Source organism: Heptranchias perlo, chromosome 18 (genome assembly GCF_035084215.1).
Source record: "Heptranchias perlo isolate sHepPer1 chromosome 18, sHepPer1.hap1, whole genome shotgun sequence".
NCBI lineage: Eukaryota > Metazoa > Chordata > Chondrichthyes > Hexanchiformes > Hexanchidae > Heptranchias > Heptranchias perlo.
Window position 1 is genome coordinate 6,675,704 of NC_090342.1, and position 6,302 is coordinate 6,682,005.

The window sequence follows — 6,302 nt, forward strand, 5'->3', positions numbered from 1 at the left end:
AACGCACATTTTAACACTTTAAAGTTGTATATTTTTTGCATGTTTGTCAAGGTGATGAGTATTAGTGCATTGTTTACTTCGGGGAAAAAGCTCTGTACGTAGCAGTTTAAGAAAGTAGACTAAATCGCCATCTACTTCCTGTTCCAACCAAGGACTTGAAATGATTTGGTTTCTGTTCCTAGTTTTTTATCCTACTTTCTCCTGTCCCATTTTAAAAAAAGAATAAAGCTACAAATTACATTTTTATTTTTATGCCCAAAATATTTGCATGCCCTCAAAATTTTCAATAAAGTAGAATGTGGGTGACGATTTTAAAATGCACTGTGAAGTGTTTTTCTTGCTCCTCCCCCACTCCGAAAAGGCATACAGTTCTTCCAGTATCTCACTCGAGTGGCATTTTTTACTGTAGGAGTGTAAACAGTGGGTGAGAGAAGCTACTTGGCCATGGAGACCATCACAGTTGAACCCATTGCTGTTTCCCCTGATGTCCACATACGTACACATTCAAGCACGGGTCCCTGGACAGTGATAGGGAGCTGGAACCCGGCTGAATTTCTGTTTCCCTATTTCCCTTCCTTACTCCTTACTCTGGGAGTGCCGTGGCCAATGGCTGAATTCCCAGCTGTTGCCCTACTAAGATTAGTGTATCTAACATACCCTGGTCATCAAGCTGGTCAAAATGGTGTCGTATCTTAACGGGAACATACAATGTGTAATTTTTTTTACAAAAAGCAGAATGACAAGAAACTGTATCAGCAATCATTTGTGGAAAAATATACAGTTGTGATTTCAAGCTAATGTACACCCAGGCGCACAAATCAAGATTGCTTATTCTAAATTATTTTAAAATGACTTCATAACGTCTTGCAAGAAATTAGCTTATTCAACTGTCAAATTCTTTGTCCAATTCTGATCCTTTTTCTTAAGGTCATGGTGATATGGCTTTTGTTTTTGAATAATGGCTCCTACTCTGGGTTATGTGGGCAATATCAGGAAGTTGGTGAAATGTGTAACGGTCACTTTGGGCTTCTGCACGAGCTTCCCGAAGTGCTCTTGACTGCATTTGTTCTGGTCTTGATACCATGTGACTATCCATGTACTGCAATTGATCAAATCGTCATTTATTTTGTTCACAACCTTTGATACTTCTCTACCACCATAGCTCTGTCATCTACAAAAAAATCATTGTGCAAAGGAAAAGTTCTGCTTATTTTGTTCTTTATTCCCAATTATACATTTCAAGGAATCTTCTTTAAACTCTTGTTTTTAAAAAAAAACCTACCGTGACTCCAATGCTCTGTGTGGTATTTTTTCTAGTTTTCTATTTTGTCTTGGTGTATTTTCCAGTCCTCCCCTTAAATTTGTTTAAACATTTTTTTTTCTTCGGTCTAAATGGAGTTAGAATAGCTTAAGTGCAGACCCTCTTCTGGTTCTATGATACTGCTTAATTGCATCTTTTCTAATATAGTGGTAAACTTTTCTTTGTCGACAAACAAGAGGTGCAAAAATGGGGCTGAACTCCTTTCCAAAATAAGAGGTTTGCCACATTTTTTTCACAAGCAACCTTTTAATGAGCTAAATCAAGGAACAGATTTATAACGTTATTGATTTATTTTCTCTTTTTAAAAGGCCCCCTGCCTTTACTCCACTTCATTCCGGATAATTAAAATCACTGAATTTTATTACCTGCTTTTCTTTCAATCTACTTTATCTGTTTAAAATAATTCCACATTAATTTCTTCTTGCCCTGGTGATGCACACTAATTCCTAATGTTTAATTTCCTTTCTGGTGCTACAGATTTACATCCAAATTGACTTCCCGTCTTCAAATATTAAATCAACTCTTTCAGCAATCTTCGATTCCACTGTGCCGTCCCCCTCTTTTACTAGCAAAACTACATCTGACTAATTTTTTTTCTAAGTGTCTAAAATGCAGCTTTGTGGGAAATAAGCCCATGTTTCATATTCTCCTCGGGCAACAATTTCTTACATACACAATCTTAAAGCTGCAGCATCACTGTAAAACAGGTTTTTGCCTCAGTTCCTTCCTGATTGGAAAGTAAGGATGCAATGACTATTGAATGGTTTTCTGCTCTCTGCTCAATTTTCCCATTTAAAACATTTCTCAATTCTACTGGAGGTGGTTTGGCCCACCATTAATGAACTAAACCCAATACTCTTCAATAAGCTGCCTTCTCTGCTTCCATTAGTACAGCATAATTTACTTGGGTTCACACAATTATCCTGGTCAGCTTCGCATTACACATTTTACACTTGTATCTTGCAATCACTTTATCTTGTGTAAAATAATCCTACATTTTTTCTGTTTTCCTATCTGTGTGATCTATCATTTATTTCAACATGAGACCTGTCACAGGCTCTGTCCAACTCCATTCAATGTACATTCTACATTCTTTGTGATGTCACTGTAGCTCCTCATAAACACTCAACTGTACATTTTGTACCTGAGTGCCTATGTTATTTATTCCAATCTCGACAAAATACAATTTCTTTTCCAGTTCCATTCATTGTACACTTTGCATTATCTGATAGCCTAGCTCCTAGCAAACATAACTGCACAAGTTACTTTTATGAACTGTATGTCCCTCTTGCCACATATTTAACTGAATCTTCAAAGCAACTACGTGCATTCAAAATTTTTATATACACATACAAACATTTCTTTAAGCCTCTTAAAGGGCTCAGGAGAGATTTTTCAACAGCAAAACCAGCAATCCATTTTGCACAAGCAGTCTCTGTTTTCTATTCCAACCTTCAACAGATAAACCAAGTTCAAAGATGCTGCTATTTACCAGCACTGCTGTTCACTGGTGTTGTGTATTGTCAATAAATTTAAATACCAGATTTGCCTGAAATAAAACTTTGGCAATGCAATCTCCAGTTTCTTCCAAAGTCTTTTGGAAAAGCAAAGACACTGTCAAATCCTCACAGGATGAGAAGAGATACCCTTCTACCCTTCAACTTTTGTTGCTGCAACTTGGAAAATTCTGCAAATTGCACATGGACAGATGTGGTTGAAAGTATTCTCCAACTGCTGTGCAGTAAAATATGCCCAGTTGGAGCTCAGATTTCCAAGAGCAGCTGAGGTCTTAAAGTGAAAACAACAACTTCAATTTATATAGTGCCTTTAACGTAGAAAAACATCCCAAGACACTTCAGAGGCATAGTCGGGTAAAAAAGGAGATAGATTTCTGGAAGGAGGTGGATTTTATCAACACTTTAAAGGAGGAGAGAGGTGGAGAAGGCAGGGTGTTTAGTTGAGGGAATTTCAAAGCGTGGGACCCAGATGGCTGAAGGCATGATCACCAATGGTGGAGGGGGATGGCTAGCAACAGCAATAGTGGGGAGTGAGGCCCTGAACGGATTTGAAGATGAGGATGAGAATTTTAAATTGGAGTCATTTGGGGATTGGGCTTCCATGTTGGTTATCAAGGACACGGATGATGGGTGAGTGGAACTTGATGTGGGATAGGATACGGGCAGCAGAGTTTTGGATACAGTGAAGTTTAGAGGGTGGAGGATGGGAAGCCAGCCAGGAAAACGTTGAAGTTGTCGCACCTGGAGGTGATAAAGGCATGGATGAGGGTTTCTGTGGTAGATGGGCTAAAATGGGAGTGAAAGCGGGTGAATAAACTTGAATAAAGATACAAAAGGCAATTCAGTGCATAATTAATGTTATTGTGAAATATGGTGGTCAATTTTTTTAACTTTATTTAAAATCTTATTTTGAACTTTAGAAATATCAATTATTGCAGGGGAGAAAATGACATTTATTTTTGAAAAAGCATTGAGTGACTGGATTGAAACATAGAAAATAGGAGCAGGTGTAGGCCATTTGGCCCTTCGAGCCTGCTCCACCATTCAATATGATTATGGCTGATTCTCTATCTCAATACTATATTCCTGCTCTCTCCCCATACCCTTTGATGCCTTTGGTGTCCAGAAATCTATCTAGCTCCATCATAAATATATTCAGTGACTTGGCCTCCACAGCTTTCTGTGGTAGGGAATTCCACAGGTTCACCACTCTGAGTGAAGAAATTTCTCATCAGTCCTAAATGTCCTACCCCGTATCCTGAGACTGTGACCCCTCGTTCTAGACCACTCCTCCCAGTCAGGGGAAACATCCTCCCTGCATCCAGTCTGTCTCGCCCTGTCTGACTTGAGTGGTGATAGGCAACTGTTTACATTGGAAGGTTCAAGAAAATTTCAGTGTTAAATGACATGGCAGTGTGACAATCGTGACAACAGGAAGTGGGCGCATATACGCACTATATATGGATAGATTTCCTGTGGTGTTGCCAACGGAGTCAGAGCATATTCTATTTTGTAACAATAGGTGTGCTATCAGGAAAATGTGATGGAGAAGGTTTTAAAGGAAGCTGGACGCCTCAAGGCTGTTTGCACACCGAGCAAAACGTCTACTATAGATAATCCTGTGTATTTCATGCGTGATAGTTCTTCCACTGTTTCATATTGGTCAGATGCTGAAAATCTGAAACAAAAACAGGAAATACTGGAAACAAGCAGCAGGTCAGGAGAAATGGTCTGCATCAGAAACGTTAACCGGTCTGTTGTCCATAGATGTGGCCTGATCTGAATGTTAACAGTATTTTCGTTTTTTTGTTTCTATTGGAAGTGTAATGAGGATAAGCTGGGCTTAGCTATGACATCCCCTGTGGTTGAATATCCTGTTTATACCAAATGTCCAGATTCATGTTGCAAACATGGCCATTTGTGAGATGTTGTTTGACTCTTAACTCTGTATTTAGTTTTTTTTCCTTTCCTTCCCACCCCCCCCCCCCCAACCACACCATTTGGTGAATGGAGACAATATATGTATTGTTTCCATTTCCCAGAACGGAGAGGAGAAAGGGGAAAAAAATGAAGATAAGTGAACATTGTTGCAATAGTTTAAAAACTATTGCAGAATAAGTGTAATCTGATATGGAATTGAACTGTATACACATTGGGTTTTGCAGCTTAGTAAATTTATAACAGATGATCGATTCAGCTGAAGTTGAGAGAATTGCAAATGATAGTAGAAATTCTGCATTGGGTTTAATATAGCATTGCACAAAACTAGGTCAGTGAGATCTCCTAAGAAATGTTAAGGGAGAGAGGGGATGGGAGCGCTGTGGGTTTGCTGAAAAGATTCATTCTACATTCTTGGCATCCTCTATGCACTGGTTTGTTGGGGGCAGACAAGTTCCATTTAAGGGATGTATCGAGGGTGACACCACTCGAAGATATTTTTGACATTAGGGAAGTTGTGTTTGGTCCTTTCCTCCCTGCTCTTCCATGTTGTCTGTAAGCAGCATCCAGCTTGAACAGAGGTTTATTCTGAGGGATAAAATGTTCCTTTCTGCATCTCAGTGTTGAGATGCCTGCCAATGAGTTGTTGGTGAACTCCTTGTTGGTTATTTCTTATTCGGTATTTGAAGTGTCTCTCCGAGTAATGTCTACCTTTTTGCTGAATCGCCAGTGCGCTTTAAAGGTTGTCATCATTTCTTGACATTTTAAGTCATCAATGCTGATCATTTCCAATATTCAAAAAGGCTTCTTATCAATTACTGTGTCATGTTGGAACCAACTCGAGCAAAAGATATTCCACTTACTAATTTCAAGTCATGTTAAAAATCTAAAATAAGAAATATATTGGAGCAGTATTAAAGGAAATTATCCATGATTTTTTCCCCCCCTCCTCCTCCTCCACCCGCCCCCACCATAACATTAATACCACTAGGTTAAAGAAGCCTGGTGATAACACTGCTAAAGCAACTTGAGTAGGTGGGGACATGTTAATACTTTAAGATAAAGTTCCTGCAGTAAAGAGCTTAATTTACATAGACTTGAAATTTGAATGTGGATTCATCAACCAAGATGTCCATAAGCAACAGAAATTAAATGTCTTTTTATCTGGGTCATAAATTGCAGAAACCAATCAGTTGCCACCTGTAAGAGGACCCAAAGCCTAGCTAAAGGAGTTGACAAATGTAAGGAATCTTACAACACCAGGTTATAGTCCAACAATTTTATTTGAAAATCACCAAGCTTTCGGAAGCTTTCTCCTTCGTCACTTCACCTGACGAAGGAGAAAGCCTCCGAAAGCTTGTGATTTTCAAATAAAACTGTTGGACTATAACCTGGTGTTGTAAGATTCCTTACATTGGCTAAAGGACATTGCTAGCTGCACATCACAATTCACAAGTGCCAATCAAAGACCACTAGCTGCAGTACATTTACAGCCATAGGGACATAAACAAAAAATATTCTTTAAA